Raw genomic sequence first — 17,299 nt, forward strand, 5'->3', positions numbered from 1 at the left:
GAGATTCACAAAGGAAGTGCAAGACAGTAAGGAAATTAATTCTTCATGTTGTTCCTCCTGGGAAGACTGCCTTGATCTGAAGATAGATCACACAGTAAGGTTCAAAAAAAGGCATGTGCCAAAAAAAGAGAGAGAGAAAAGAAAGAAGAAGATGACGAAGAAGAAAATGAAAGTAAATAAGCGGGCCCAGCATGATGGCACAGTGTTAAGGTCCTCACCTTGCACGCCCAGGATCCCATATGGGTGCCAGTTCTATCCCAGCAGCCCCACTTCCCTTCCAGCTCCCTGCCTGTGGCCTTGGAAAGCAGTCGAGGACGGCCCAAAGCTTTGGGACCCTGCACCCGTGTGGGAGACCCGGAAGAGGCTCCTGGCTTCGGATTGGCATAGCATGGGCCATTGCGCTCACTTGGGGAGTGAATCATCGGATGGAAGATCTTCCTCTCTGTCTCTCCTCTCTGTATATCCGCCTTTCCAATAAAAAATAATAAAAAATAAATCTTTAAAAAAAGGAAAGGAAATAATTACCAATACCAGTGAAAATGGAGACAGCAGAAATGAAATAATTTTAGACCCACCTATGTTGACAGCTGCTTGCCCATTTTGCCTTGAGAATAACTATTGGTTTTGCTTTTGAAAGTCAGTTGTTAACCACTGACTGTACACTTCAAATAAGGTCTCCAAGCAGGTGTGCACCTATTATTTCTTTTCCTGATGAAATACTTTGGATTATATTCTCTGTGGTTATGTTGTGTGGGTCAGGAGAGGGTTGTTTTGGTGTGTGTTCAAAACGAATGTGGGGGTATCATCAAGTATTATACCGAAGTTAGTAACGTTGTTATTGGAAGATTCTCTGTTTGATTTTGTTTCCTTTAGGGACACAAAACAAAAGAGGATGGGAGGTGACTGGGAAAAATAGAAAAGTAAAAACAAAGAGAAAACGGGTTACGTTACATTGCAGGACAACCAAAGTTTATGAATGCAAACAAGCGTGAAGAAAATAATGTCAAATTCAGACAGTCTAGAGATTACCTGTTCCACAACTGTACATCCTACCTACCCTACCCATCCCTCCTGGAGTAGAAGGGTCATAGATTTCCGAAAACTCAGAAAGTTTTAACAGCATGCAGACTTGACAATGATCTAATCCAGCCTAAGGTGAACAAGTTCAAAGGCATAACTTCGTATCCCTTGTATTCTTCAGTCATAATACATTTCTGTTCCCTTAAGATTTATACATAGTATCAAAGAACATTGATCATTTACAAGAAATTGGTGACCAAAAGTTGGAATACTCAGCAACTGTGTGATAATTGCATTCTTTAATTTTTCATGTATTTTCCATATATAATGCAAGAACAATGTCTGAGTCAGAAACTTCTTCTGTGTGCCTAGAATATCAGTAAGGGAAGACTTATCTCAAACAGTGACTCGTTTTTCTGGGCAGTGAAGCAAACATACTCAAGGTCCCATGGCTGACATTTTTTCTCTTTTGATAAAAGCATGTGCTCAGTGCTTCTTTCCCTATATTTCCTTGTCTGTTTCTTTTAAAAAAATACATAATACATAATACATGTAAAATTAGTTTCTTAAATCAGTTTATAGTCCTATAGCTACTTTATTCACATGATCTCAGTGCTTTTCAACTTAATCAAGTAACTGCTATAAGCGATTGCTCCAAATTAATCGGAATTTATGCTTAAAAAACATCAGTTGAGTCACACAAAGCTTAATATTTATAATGCCTGGTTATCACGCAAAGATTGTCTCTAGCCCTCATGACAGTTGGACATTATCTTAATGAGCTTAGATGCAACATGAAATGTATCCCCTCCTAAGGAGTCAACAATTACTTTTTGATAAGCCATGAAAAAGCCAGTCTCTCTCTGTCTCTCTGTCTCTCCTCTCTCTCTGTCTCTGTCTCTCTCTCTCTCTCTCTCTCACACACACACACATGCACACACATGCACACACACATGGAGAGAGAGAGAAGGGGTGCTGGAGAGAAATTATTTGCTAAATACCTAAATTGCCACAGTATTCAAAGCTGGGCCAAGCCATATCCAGGAACCAGGTACTCCATGGTTATCTCACATGGAGTTTTGCAGGACACATTGACTTGAATCATCTTTTGCTTCTGTTGCAGAAACATTAACAGGAAACTAGATCACAAGTGGAACAGCTCAGACTAGCAGTGACACTTAGATATGGGATGCATGTACTGGAAGCAATGACTTAACCTACTGTGTCACATTTTGGCCTCTCTCTTACTTTTCTAGTGTTGCACTCCTCTTAGGCTTTTGCTGCCATCTGGGCTGTCTGTGGCGTTGGCATCTAAGTAGCTGACTCTGATGGATATTAGTAAGTTTTGGGAAACAGAGTTTACTCAGATGGGATTCCCTCATGCCTGACCTTAAGACCTCTCTCACCCTGTCTTCAGTAGGTTTTATGTTAGGTGTGATTATGAATACATGACTACAAGGAAACTGGAAATAAAATAACGAGTCAGACAAAATAGTAGTGGGGGGGCATACATTTGGACCACTGGATATTCTAGGATACAGATGTCTGACATTTATTCTCTCATTTCTAGAAAAGACATAATATTTTTGAAATAACACAATAAAGCTATTCAACACAATATGAAATGTATGCTTTAGAAATGTGAAATGTAGTTTAAGTGATCAAAATGCTTTTACTATAACCTGACAACAGTCATTTGATATTTGGACTATATAACAAGGTATCATTTAAACCTTCTACCTTCAGCACAATTATTTTCACTATTGCTTCACTGTATCACTGTGTTCTTTAAAGTGATATACAGATAACTTAAATCATACATTTCCCATCAGACAGGCTTAGAACTATTAAAAAGTGACTAGAATTACTCTTATCTTGAAACATCTACAACAAACTCTTAGTCACTTCTTGTGAGAATTATTCTCAAGTTCTCTCTTTTCCTAGACTGTATAATAGGCAAGTAATACTGTGTTTAACACATTACATTGCAGTGTACATATTTTGAAATACATTATCATATCTCATTAAGTTTATTATAACTCTCTTTCTATATCTTAGTTTATGATTTCCATAAATGGACCAGATAGTTCTGTTCATCTCAGTGTTTCAAGTAATGAGCACAGGTTAGACTTGAGTGAATATTGAGATTCAGTAGTGGAAATTTATGATTCATTCTTTATCAAATGAATCCGTTGTAAATCACTTTTTGATAAACTGTATGGACGGAAGTAGATTCTAAACCAGGTACGGGATCTAATGCATATCATAGTGATCGGTACCACTGAATAGAGGGAAGAAAAGCAGAATTGGGAAAATGTGTGTGTGTGTGTGCATGTAATACAGTATGGCATTGCATTTCTTTAATCAAGAAACTGAATGATTTTGTTGTGATTCTCCCTTGGGGCTTGCTACTAATACACATAACATTTCTTTCCATTTCTAATACGTGAAAGAATATCACTTTTATTGGCACAGTATTGTGATCTAAATGATAGAACTTTTTTACTCCCTGCTTGTGTATGTTCAGGGTCTCTTTGTTGCTGCTATCCTAGATCATTTGGTAAACTGTTGTATCATTTAGTGAATGGGCTGCTGTTCTTTTCAGTACCTCACAGGAGTCTTTAAGCTCACATAAACTAGTATATATCACATATCTTTCCACACTAGTGGGCAAATACCGCTGGTATTCTATGCTTTGGGAATCTACTGATCCAGACATAATTATCTAGTAACAACCTCAAAGATGGAATTAAAACTGTAAGGTGAGCAATATAGGAAGCTGGGAATCAATTAAGCAGAAGGGAAGTTGCATTGAAATCTATGTTAAACAAGTTGGCTGAAGGCAAATCTTTAGTGAAATTTGTTTATACAATGTTTTCTCTGAGCTAAAGTAGTAAGCTGTTTGCATGCTTGGTTTCTTGTTTGCCAGGTTTTTCTGTAAATGATGTGCCATGATTGAGACAGTTCTTTCCACGAAAGGCAAATTTTTATTGTTTATTGACTGTGAATCCTCCAGCTTTGTGACTGTAATTTGAACTAAAATCCCTATATCTGGCACAACACAGATATAAAACTACATGCATGTTGTAAAAAATTTAAATTGTTCCAATTCCACAGTTCCTTCATTTTTTTTTAAAGATTTATTTATTTTTACTGGAAAGGCAAAATCATAGGGAGAAGCAAAAACAAAGATTTTCTATTTTTTCATTTATGCCCAAATAACCAGAACAGCCAGAGCTGAGGCGATCCAAAACTTGCCATGAGATTCTATTGGGTCTGCCATAGGTGCAGGGTCCCAAGACTTAGAGTATCTTCTACTGCTTTTCCAGGCCACAAGAAGATAGTGGAATGGATTTGGAGTTTCTAGGACAAAAGGTGCCCATATAGGATCCTGGTTATTGCAGGAGGAGGATTAACCAGTTGAACCAAAGCAGTGGACCTTAAAGATCTCAGATTTCCATAGAAATGCATATTATATGATTCTATATAGTAGTGACTATGTGCTTTTATAGGACACATAATTCATCTTTACATATTTAGCATGACTACTCAACTTTTTATTGCAATGAACATTATGAATATTCAATATATCTTTTATACTTATTTATTCTTTTCTCTTGGATACCTTCCAACATGTCTATTAGCTAATCCCAGAAGTAAAATTGGCATATTTTAATCAGTGAGAAAATTCTTGCTTAATTCATGGCAGTTTTATCTTTTGATACATTTTTCTTTTTTTTTTTTTTCTTTTACAAACAGAGCAATACCCATTAAGGAACTTAAGTCTCTGCAGGTCTGAGGCTCAGATTCAGTGTGATTGGATTTATCTTATTGTTCTCTATGGCAAAAATCAAGATGCTAATTTCTGCAGTCTCTTTAGGAAGACTATTTTCCCAAGATTTCTTCAATTTAGCTTTCTTGTAGCCATGGAAGTAATCAATACATGTCCTTACTGCAGCTGCCCTCATGCAGAGTGTCGATTTATAATCTTGAAAGTGAAACTACTGCCAGAGTGAACTGACTGTACTGTATTCTAACAGGTATTCTACAGCAATAATCGTTTTAAAATGATTCCTTTGTTTCTTTTGGAAAAAACAATTTACAAAGGGAAGGAGAGACAATGATCTTTCATCCGCTCATTCAGCTGAGACACAATCTGAGGCCAATATGGCATGCAGGAGCTTGTTGGCAGAGGATTAGCCAATTGAACCATCACTCCTGGCCCCATAGATAATGTTTTAAATGATCAGTTTCTTCTATATCGAATTACAGTGGCAATGTTATATTTCATTAACTGTGTTTAGCATTGAATCTAAATGAAATAAATAATTCTTGAAAGTAAATTTGATTCTAATGAATATGAAGAATATTTAATATTATCAAATATTAAATATTAAACAGCATCTCACTAAGCCACATAAAATTCAAATTCACATGGAAAAACTCATTCCAAAGGTTGCACTGATGGATATCATGTCTTTTTTTGCTCTTTATTCATTTAAGACTTGAGAAGAGAGAACACAAGTTGCTGTCTTACAGAGTACTAGAGAAAGAGATGGGGGATGAGTAAATTTGTTTCTATGTTGCATTGTGAATAGCCAGCAGAAAGTAATTGTATGAAAAACTCAAGGAAAAATTTATCTGACAAAGATAATACCACTAAAAAGGGTTGTGAGATGGATGGGGTAGAAAGTATCCCTGCATTCTTAAAACTGTGTAGATAAAATTCATAATTTGTATTCTGCTTATATAATAGATAAATGTTACTGAAAGAAACTTGAAATACCAATGTTAAGAATTTTTTTCTTATTAGGAAAAAAAATTTAAAAAGTAACGTTATGAGACTTTAAAATTTTATTATATTATATTTGTTATATTTGTATTATTGTAATTATATATAACTAGTTCTATATATGGACTCTCAAATCAATAACCTGAAAAGTACAAAATATGTTATGATTTCCAAATTATTTTCTAAAATTATGCTTTTGACAAGAATAAAGCAATCATTTTAAATACTGTTTTTACTCCCAAAATGGATGCCTGTCTACACTGTAAGGTGAATAAAACACACAAGATATATAATAGTCATTGTATGAATATGCATTATCACATTATGTGAATATATAATTGGGGTTTTCAGCAATTGGGAGAAAAACAGTTATGTGTTTACTGCTATGCATTGCACTTGAATGAAAGACAAATATAAGGACTATTATAAAGCATTTATAAAAAGTGGCTTAAACACACAATTTGCTGATATAGCTTGCTTTGAAGTAAATGTTTCTCTGCAACAAAGAACAGGATCCACCCATTGTGAGAAGCAGTTTACAGAGAAATTGTAATCTTTCCAGATAGACTAGTAGCTTTTACATGCTTCTGAAAAGTTTATCTTAATAATGTTTTTATTTTCAGTTGTTTTCAGATTAAAATTAAAGTGAATACAAAATTCAGTTGTGATTTTTTCCTTGACAATATGAAAAATTAAATTCTTGTTTCAGTTGTCATGTTACTGAAACGCCATTTATTTGAAAATATTTTAACTTCTTCTCTTTGGTTCCTTTTGATATTTCTTCAACATAGATTTTAACTTTACATGCATGCCTTAGAGTGAAATTTCTATTATTCACATTAAATGAGACTTTGATTTCTGAATCCAAAGAGGCATACTTCAGTTACTGGAAGGTATTATTTCAACAACTTCTTAATATGCCATCCCTTCCCTTTTCTTACTATTCAATTATTACAAAATGCACATTTTCATGTTTATTCTGAGTTCATGATAATTTCTTTAGCTGTACCTTCCATTTAACCAATTCTATTTTAAATTACCTTTAATTTGCCCTTTAACATACACATTAAGTATTTCATGATCAGATTCCGGTACTTTCCTAACATACCTTAGCATTCAAAAATTTTCCTCTTTTTAACATTTCTTGGATTTTCAATGTAATATATTTATCCTATATTTGATTTTTGAAATTCATACTTAATGTAGATATTGTTGCACAAAAGTATATCAGAATCTCTTCCAGATTGTGGTTTCTAGGTTGTGATCTCATATTTTGTGTATTTCTTTACTTGGAGCATGCAGTGCTTAGGTTTCCAACGTATCACCACAACACATTCCTTTGTCTCTGATCTTTGCCCTGTTGCATTGTAACTGGGAGCACCATAACATTTTTTCCCCTTTCCTCCTCTTGCCTCCGTTCCCCCTTTCCTCCTATTTTTTTTTTCTTCCTTGGTCCTTCCACATTTAATTTCTTGACATCCTTAATTTTAAAGGTGGATAGTGAGGAAAGAATGTGAGAAAGGAAAGGAGAAAGAAAAGGGCAAGGAGACAACAGTATAGAGAAGTCTTCCAACCACATGTGCAAACAAGTGCAACCAACAGCTAGGATTGTATCAGGCTGACCCACAGTGCAATTTATTACAGCACCGCTAGAGCTGTTCATGGAGCTTCTCACAGTGTGTGTGTGTGTGTGTGTGTGTGTGTGTGTGTGTGTGTGTGCGCACGTGTGTGCGCGCACACACGCATTTGCAGGAGGTTTGAAATCAGAAGTGCAACCTGGACTTCAATCTTGACACTCCAATGTACCATAAAAGAATACCAGACGTACCTTAGCCACTGTGCCTAACCCTCCTCTAAATTAATTCTTCACTTAGAATTTTTCATGAATGAGTGGGTGTTTGTGCTTATTTTTTTTTCTTTTTATCTATTTGAAAGGCAGAGTTAAAGAGAGAGATACTGAATGTCAGGAAGGGGCGGAGGTGTGGAGAGAGATTTAATTCCCTGGATCACTCTTCAAATGGCTGCGATGTCCAGGACTGGTTTCAGTGAAGCCAGTAGCTTGAAACTCCATTTGGGCGTCCGATATAAATGGCATGGGCCTAATCACTTGGATCACATTCTACTGTTATTCCTGCCACCTCAGGAAAAAAGCTGGATCAGAAACAGAACAGCTAGGAATCAAACTACTGCTCATGTGAAATTTCACAGTTCCAGTCACTATCTTACCCTGCTGAATAATATACCAGCCTTTGTGTTTATTACTTTGCAAAAAAAATTTATCTACCTCCTTGATATGCAAGGTTCAAGTCCATGTCATTGTACTTTTTTTTCCCCACAAGTCAGATGTGTGTCTGTGTGTTTTCTATCCCAACTTTTCGTTTGTCTCCAAGAACAGGGTGGGGTCTTTGCTGCATACCGAGACCCTAGCTTCAATTCCCCATCTTGCTCCCAGTGAATTTCATTCATATCCAGCTCTCTATGTTAGAGATCAGTGCAAAAACTTCAGTTTTCTGGGTAGTATTTTCGACTGGTCACTGTAACTCTTGAAAACTAATTACACAGCTCCCCTCTAATTTTAGGCCTCTGCATTTCATTTTTGATATTTCAGAATTAGCTTTTCTATTCTGAGAGAATATGTTCATTTAAAATGAATTTTGAAAATGGTATGTGTAATTTGTAGGTGGACATAAGGATTCTTTTTCTGGATATATATGCGGATGTACTACTGAAAATCTGAAGGCATATTTAAAGCACAGGAATAGTTTTGAAGAATACAGACATATTCTTTGTGTCTTTTTATGAACTTAGTATTAATCATGTATTTGAATGTTTAAGGTATCTTTGTGAACTCATCTTTATTCATCAGCTTAAAACATGTTAGGAGAGTCAATTTGACGTATGAAAGTTCAGTTGCATGTGTTTCTAATCACTATGCTATTGTGTGAGTTTAGTTGATGTTCAACAAGCTTTGCTTATAAGTACCCATAATGCATTGTATACTACACTTACAACTATGTCTAGTTACTGCTATTAGCACCGATATATAATTTAGCTGAAAAATGTTAGTATACATTTTTTGCTATAATTATATTCTAATATTCAATAATTTCTTAATTACCTATTGATTTTGACTGTTTATTGCTTATCCAGTTCTAAATTCAGGGCATAATCGGGGATCTATACTATTATGCTTTTAGAATTTTGTTTTTTTGTTGTTGTCATTAGAGGTTTTTTTTTAAACAAAGTAATATCTGTAATATTTATATCATGCTTTATAACATATTAATTAATATTAGCTGTTTAATTTCAATATATCAATATATTTCATATTGACTTGCTTGTCATTTTTATTTATAAATGATGAACAAATTCCATGTTATCTCATATATGCATATTTAAGATCATAATACCAGCTCATGCTTCCATTTTCAACTTACTTCCTTTCTTACTTTTTAAATTTTGTATAACAACATACTTCCAGTTTATTTTAAAATTATGAGTTTAACCCCCTACTAAAAGAGACTTGAACAAACAGTTAGTAGAAAAACTGTTCCTCAAAAACGTATACAGGTATCTAAATGACAATCAAACATCAAAATATAATTTTTGCTCTTTACATTACACTCTTTTGTACCTTCTATGTTAGCTACCACAAATCAGTGAAGACGTATTATATTTGTCTTTGGGTGACTTACTTATTCTACCGAGCATAATGGTTTCAAGTGGCATGTAATTTGTTTCAAAAGATATGATCGTTCGTTTTGGGATGCCGAGTAATACTTTGTAGCACACATGGAACAAATGATCTTTATCTAGATAACAATCAATGGATATCTGGGTTGATTCCACATCTTAGCTGTTGCAAATCGAATGGCAACAAGTGTGGGGAAACCAACAGGTCCACCTATGCTGATTTCTTTTTCGTTGGATAAATTACCAAGAATGGATTGTTGGAACTGTTTTCAGATTTCTGAGGAATCTCCACAGTGCCTTCTGTCTATAGATCAGTTCGATTTCATCCTTTTAAGATAGCCTTTTCTTGTTTTTTGCAAATTTCTTATGTGGGTTGTTTTGATGTTGTTGACTTTCTTGAGCTCTTTATGGTTTTACATATTATCTTCCATGAGCTGCAGCTTGCAGATATGTTTCCCTTCTACCAGTCACCTCTTCACTTTGTTGTGTTGCAGTGCAGACTTCTTAGCTTGATGGAATGTAAATTCCTTATTTGGCCTTTATTGCCTAAGCTTCTTGTGTTTTGTTTGTTATTTTGTTTCTGCTTTTTTTGTTTTGTTCGTTTATTTAGTTTTACAGAAGAGTTCAAATCAGTAAAATGTACCCACAGAACTGTCTTTTAAGCTCGTCCAATATTAACATATACTTATCAAAAGAAACAAATCACTATGGATAAATTTACAATAAATAAACTGTAGGCTCCATCAAAATGTCATTTTTAGGCAGCTTTTCCCTAACTTATTACTATCCCATGTATAATGCGTAGATTAGAAAACTGCAAATGTAAGGAAAGGCCATAGAATCACTTGTGCCGGAGAAAGATTTTAGAATTTCTATTCAAAGTGTGAAACCTATTGGTTCACCAACCTTGAAAAATATTTACATGAATTCCACTTTCCAGTTTATGTAAAATAATTTATAGTAGAAATATAAGACAAATGATCAATGATATTTATGTAACTACACTTCATTAGCATATTTAAATAAAATTATTAGAATTACTTAAGTACAATATGAACTATCAAATTTTACTAACTGGAGAACTCTACATAAAAATTTTGACACCTACTCTAAACTTCTTTTCAGTATCAATATATAAATTCTTTAATTTCTGAATGTATGTCTTTTTCAGCAGAATTTACTATCATATCACCTTCATACAAACCTAGAGAAATTGTCACGGCATGGCTATGTAATTGTTATATCTCTGTGGCCAGAAAACTACTAAATGCACTGTCAAAAATGAACAATTATACTTGACATTGTGGTGGATATACACTTATAACCATATTCCAAAGTTTTGGGACAAAATGATTCTCATATTGTTTCAGTAAATACTCTCAAGCAGAACACAGATATTACACAAATTAATCTTAAAACATTCATGAAAATCAAGACAATTTTAATTTTTTATACTTCAAATGTAGAAATGTATTATAGTTTAGTCACAATTATTACAACATATATTTAACTTAACTCTATTGAAAATATTTTGTCGTTAAAGGAATCTTTCATTATTCAATAATACTCAACAATATATATTTGATAGGTTGTTACCAGAAACATAATATTCCAGAAATTTGGGATGAATTAGTTAATGAAATGGAAAAAAAAAAGTTCAACCACAGAAATTGCATCTTATAAGTTGATCTAAAAAAATAAGTACACATTGAGAATCGTTAAATTATATACTGTGTTTAAAATATCATTGTGGAGAATAGAAAAGGCTGTGAGGTTGTTAAGACTGAGAGATGATAACAGTCATGTGCTCAGGGTGATCTTTTTTGAAAGATTGCTTTTGGATGGAGACTTGAAAGAGGTGAGGGTGGTTATCTGGAAAGAAATATTCCAATGGAGAGCAAACATCTAATGTAAATTTGTTTAGATTGGAATAGGCCTGCTTACTGACAGAGCAAAGAATCAACATAGCTAGATGGAAGAAAAAAAAAACCTGGAAAAGTGATGTAAACATTAAAGTCTATCAGAGGAGGTGGCAGGTTGTATGCAAATATGAGCCAGGAACATTGAAATCACCTGAGACATTGTTAGAATCGCTGACACATGGGGTGTTTCCTAATTCTCCTACACCACAGCCTTAATTGTAAGAAAATGAATAGGTGTGTGTGTGTGCTTGGGGAGTATTCGTGCAATAATTTTAAGAAGGACCAGAACTACAACTTATTTTTCAGCTAAAATGAGGAGTTCTGGGGTGGCATGTGAGCAGAACCATCACTTGAATTAGCTTAATAATATTTATGTGTTTTGAAAGAAGAATGCAGTCAGGCTGACCAATTCTGAGGCAGTGATGTTCCAAATCAACCATGCACAACATTTGGCACAGGCCATTCAGGAGAGGTAGGGAGGTGTGACGTGTTTCTGGATATGTCTAGAATCCAATTCTGACCCAAGTCCCTACTGGTGCACTTGGGTAGCAGCAGAGCTGGCACAAAATCCATCCCACTGGCATGTGAGATCTTAATGTATTTCCTGACAGTTGGTTTTGGTAAAGCCCAACCTCTATTTTTGTGGCCATTTGGAGAGTTGATCACCAGATGGGAAATTTCAAGTTATCTCCTCCTCCCCTACTTCTTTTCTTCTCTCTCTCTCTCTCTCAGTCATTCAGGGATTGAATCAATAAATCTTACAAATAAATAAATAAGTATGTGAAAGGAAAACATCAAAGCAGGAGGATACTTTTGGAAGTGTTGGATACTTTTTTGCATTGATCATCAAGATGATTCCATGGTGCATATCTCCAAATACATCAGTGGTTTATACTAGATATCCATATCTTTGGTTGACTACACATAGACCAAAAATGTAGATACCAAAGGAAAACATTTTTTTAAAATATCAGGAAGAATATTTGCTTGGATGTCTAAAAGTATAATAAACGAGTCTAAGTGGAATTTTTTTTTGAAAGGCAAGGTTAAAACTGACTTGAAGAGTTTATATTTGATCAACTAAAAGGTTGCTGTGATTCAAAAGCTACAGCTAGAACAAATTTGTAAAGTAGGAAATCAGCCTTGTGATTGGACACTTGAGTTATTTTCCATCTAAGAAAGAAATATGCAGTGAAATAATAGCTAAATGAAGCTCTATACTGGAATTGCAATTTTAGAAATCTTGAACTTTAGCATTGCTAATATCATAAAATAAACAGAATTGATACAAGAATGGGCATAAAATCTGAATTTGAGTCACATCTAATTTATGCATCAATTAGAGTATTATAAACACAAGCAAATGGATATGGATGTCTTTTAAATATATGCTTTAATTTGGTCAAAATCAGCAATATTGAGAAATAATTCACAAAAATGTTTGCTGAAAACGGATGCATTTTTGTGAACTACACAAGCCAATCAAACTTCCTCTTTGTTCTGCAACTGATTTAAGTACAAATTTGAATATTAATCGGTTGTCCCTGTGATAAGTATAATAGCACAACAAATATTCCTAGATGATTTTCCTGAATTGCTAAGTTGAATCATCAGGAATACTGAAAAAATGAAGATGTTCTACCCCTTTAAAAATTCTTTTAGATAATACTTTGCTAATCTTTAATTTATTGGCTAATTTCTGGATTTTTTTTAACATTAGCACTGGTTCTTTTTTATATTAATTTATTTTATTATACAGTTCTAAAGGCTCTGGGATTCCACCCCTCCACGCACACACATACCGAAACCCTTCCTCAACTGATTTTCACTATTGTATTACAATAGTAGAGTTCTTCAAAACCAGTCATCCCACATTCACAGCTATATGTTTGCATATGTATGTACACTTCCATACGAAATGCGAGTTTCTTGACCAGTGCCTTAGTGAGTAGGTGTTGCACACCATCCCTCAAGTATCACTTTTATTGCAGGTTACTTAATAAAGTTACTGGGATAAATCTAAATTTTGCATTTTCATATTATTCAATTCCACTATTACAGAAACAATTTAAAATAATCAGGGTTTAGTACTACATCTAAACTACTGAAGACTTAAAAATCTTAGTGCATTTCAGTGCCTTTAAAAATTCTCCAGAGGAAAGATTTTCTTTGATTACACTATTGCAAACATAAATGTGGCTAAGAAAAATGTTTCCTATTTCAAATGCCTATATTTCATACGGATGGTGAAGGAGAAATTGCTGGTAAAATCATCTGCCTATGTTAAATGTAAGTGTAGTAAACATGAATTGCAAAGTAAGAAGGAAAAGTAATCTACACTAATTCCATATTTTCAATGAAAGAAAATTTCTTCTAATGCGCATGTAGCAGAAAGGTTTTGTATGTTAAAATTCAAAACAAGGATATCTCAAATTGTTATCATTGTGCCTATAATAAGAGTCAGAGCTAAATTAGAATGTTACATATCATTGCAATCTTTATGAATTTTAGCTACATAGACCAAACAATATAGAAACTAAGAGAGGAAATTAAACAAAATACATATTTAAAATTGCATGTAATCTTTAAACTTTTCAATATATTTGAAGATGAAGACACTATATGACATATAATTCTTCACTAAGCCTGATAGTTGCTTTAAGGTAAGGAGGTATTTTTCACAAATATAAACTTTCTGTGCATGTATAAGTTTATGAATCCCATCAATAACATTAACAAGTGATATTTATATTTACATAGAAAAATATTTTGAGGTACTACCAAAAGAGCATTTCATAGCTGTTTTATAGGAATTTGAAGCACAGAACCAAAGCACTTATGATTTTAAGATTAAAAAAAAAGTCTAACGGGTCCAGCGCAATAGCCTTAGTGGCTAAATCACCTTGCTAACATTGGGATTCCCTGTGGGTGCCAGTTCGTAGCCCGATTGCTCCATTTCCCAGCCTGTTCCCTGCTTGTGGCCTGGGAAGGCAGTAGGGGAAGGCCCAAAGCCTTGGGACCCTGCACCCATATGGGACACCTGGAAGAAGCTCTTGGTCTGTGGCATCCGATCAGATTGTCTCTGTTTTGCTAATTGTGGCTGCTTGGGGAGTGAATCAGAGGACAGAAGACATGTCTCTCTTCTCTCTGTAAATCAGTCTTTCCAATAAAGAGAGGGAGAGAGAGAAAGGGAGGGAGGGAGGGAGAGAGGAAGAAAGGAAGGAAGGAACGAAGGAAGGCAGGAAGGCAGGCAGGCAGTCGAACTCATCTCAGTCATAACTGTTACAGACTAAATTTTTCTGTAAAAAATATTCTTTCCAAGAATGCAGTTTCTAAATTCTTAAGACCAGTGAAATGTCTAGATCTATTAATATTCTAAATCACTGATATTCATTTGATTAACTTTTTTTATTTATTTGAAGCACAGAAAGAAGGGGCATGTAAAAAGCAAGGCATTCCCAAAATAACTGAATGGGCAAGGTTGTGTAGGAGTAAAATCAGGAGCTTGTTACTAAATATATGTAGATGATAAGTGCCTAAGCATCTGAGCCAATATTTCCAACCTCCAGAGCTTACAAAGAACAAAGTGAGAATAGGCAACCAAACCCAGGCACTTTGATGTGTGATGTAGAATTCTTAAGCGCAGTCTTAGCTACTGTGCCAAATACCTGATCTTGGTGGTTACGTTTGCAATACACATGCAATTTCATTTTTCTAAACATTGAAATGATGATCAACCTACTTTATTGTAAGTAACAACTATTTAATGTCCTGTTATTGAAACTAATCGTAATGAACAGTGATTTTCTCTGGTATATTATGAGTATATCCTAAAAGCTTAAGAAGGACTATAAGCCTTTTATTTTCTAACGTGCTAATTATGTTTATATTTGGAGGATTTGAATACGCTCTTTGAGTTATAACCAACCTATCAGAAATGGTGAACACCGCAGACTACCATGGTAGACATCATTTCAGAGGCTGACATCACCTGGCTTTCCTTGTTCTTATATCTTGTATTTACTGTGGATATATTGTTTTTTATTGCTTGCACTTCTTGTGTTCCTTCTTAATCTACGTATCAATCTTCATTAACTTTTATGATCAGGCACTGTTTTGTTTTCAGTCTCTTTTGAAAGCCAATGTTACATAAAAAAATGATAACCTAAAGTAGGATGCACAATATTCAGGATAAATTTACCAAATTATAAGATCAAACCATTACTGTCCATAAAGATGAGTAAAACAATTTTTTTTGTTTCTCTAAAACAGTCATAAATTAAAAATTAGATAATCCCATTGAGTAAATGATCAATAATACTATGTATGTATGTTTCTACTATGTATGTATTATAGCATGTGCTTGCTCTACGTGTGTGCAGATGTGTTTGCTTTGTGTATTAGCATCAGTCTCTTTTTCCACCTGTACTCCTTTTATTCCACCTCCATAAGCATTTAGCTCATTCAAGCTGATCCACGCACCGTGTTCAACATGCAGTCCACTTCCAATATTTAAAAAAAATCTATTCTAAATTTTCCTTAAGTTTTTTGGATTTTCCACTGATTATAAGTTGTACTATTATTAAATTTAAGGTAATTTAATGCTAACAAAGAAAAAAGAAAACCCACATTTCAGCTAGCATAACAAAATTTGGGTACACAAATGAATCTCTGCCAGTATAAATGCTAGCCTGTTCAGTCATTCAAATACTAGCAAACTAAGGAAGAAAACATCTGCTCTGCGTATTTGGAATTTAGTCAATGTAGAAAAGGAATTCTATGACACACACATGCTAAATCTGCCTTGATCATTAGGCAAATGGGCTAGCATATTTGTCTGCATTTTCATAAGCTTTAAATTTTCTTTCTCTACATGAGTGAATTATAATAAAATTGCCTAAAGCAAGCTAAGAGGTAACTAATTTTTTCTGCATTGCATTGTGTTATGCTTATGAAATACAAAGCTTTATTTAAGATTTATTTTGGAAATTTAGATTTATAGAGAGAAGGAGATAGACAGAAAGATCTTTTATCTGCTGGTTCATTCCCTAAATTGACTCAATGGCTGGAGCTGAGCCAAACTGAAGCCAGGACCCAGGAGCATCTTCTAGGTCTCCCAGGTAGGTAAAAGTTTCTAAGGCTTTGGGCCCTTCTCTACTACATTCTTAGGCCACAAGTAGGGAGCTGGAAGGGAGCCGGAACAGCCCCATATGAACCAATGCCCATATGGGTTCCCAGAGCATGAAAGACAAGGATTTAGCCACTAGTCTCTCGTGCCACGCCAACAAATGAATTCTATAAGTATGGATTATTGGTTTCAAATATAACACTGTAAGCTCACATAAATGAATAACATAATTTTATAATACCAGTGTAATTTCCAACTTTAATACTCTATTAGATCAATTTGCTTTAAAGTCAATATAATTAATTTTGAAAGAAAAAAAAAACTCATTTGTTATATTTATTCATGAAACACAACCAGAGTATCCCAAATCAAGAGTTGTGGGGCCTGGCACAGTGGCCTAGCAGCTAAAGTACTTGCCCTGCACGTGCCAGGATCCCATATGGGTTATGGATCTAATCCTGGTTGCTCCACTTCCCATTCGGCTTTCTGCTTGTGGCCTGGGAAAGCATTGGAGGAAGACCCAAAGCCTTGGGACCCTGCACCCTTGTGGGCAACCTGGAGGAAGTTCCTGGCTCCTGGCTTCAGATTGGCAGCATCAGCCATTGCGCTCACTTGGGGAGTAAATCATCGAATGGAAGCTCTTCCTCTCTATCTCTCCTCCTCTTTCTCTCTGTGTATCTAAATTGGCAATACAAATAAAATAAATCTTTTAAAGAAAATTGTGGGAATGCTATTATTTTGTTC

At 34.6% G+C, this 17,299-nt stretch overlaps 1 protein-coding gene across 2 annotated transcripts in view; it reads left to right on the forward strand.

Annotated features, from left to right (window-relative positions):
* NCAM2 (neural cell adhesion molecule 2) overlaps positions 1 to 17,299 on the forward strand; it is a 459,908-nt gene that overhangs the window by 385,346 nt on the left and 57,263 nt on the right. The gene's annotated exons all lie outside the window — the stretch shown is intronic.

The sequence above is a fragment of the Ochotona curzoniae genome, unplaced genomic scaffold (genome assembly GCF_017591425.1).
Source record: "Ochotona curzoniae isolate NIBS_2020 unplaced genomic scaffold, NIBS_Ocur_1.0 contig_3498, whole genome shotgun sequence".
NCBI lineage: Eukaryota > Metazoa > Chordata > Mammalia > Lagomorpha > Ochotonidae > Ochotona > Ochotona curzoniae.